The sequence below is a fragment of the Gadus morhua genome, chromosome 18 (assembly GCF_902167405.1).
Source record: "Gadus morhua chromosome 18, gadMor3.0, whole genome shotgun sequence".
Taxonomy (NCBI): domain Eukaryota; kingdom Metazoa; phylum Chordata; class Actinopteri; order Gadiformes; family Gadidae; genus Gadus; species Gadus morhua.
The window spans coordinates 4,032,706-4,033,090 of NC_044065.1; positions in this window are offsets into that span (position 1 = coordinate 4,032,706).

A 385-nucleotide genomic window follows, 5' to 3' on the forward strand; every position below is an offset into this window, starting at 1 on the left:
TTCTGGCTGCGCAGCGATTGATTTCTAAACATGGTCCCGGCCTTCGAGTGACGTGCGCCCACTCTCGTCTCTCTCTCGCTGAATCTGGCTGAGAGTAAATAAATCACATTCTAATCCTAGGAAAGCCTTTCATGCTAATTTCGCTTCCTGCATCCAGTCTGTTTTTAAAAACAGTTTTGATTGGTTCGTAGATCGCTGCACCCTCCTCAATGTCTGCCATTATTTAAATCAGCAGACATACTCCTTGTTTGTCGTGAACTGAAACTCCATGAGCGCTGATTGGTCCTGGCGCTTATGAGCTTTTCGACAATGCTTTCAACAAGGGGTCGAAGCCAGAACGAACCGAACGTCAGACGGTCAGACCAGGCTACACGCACTGGACGTG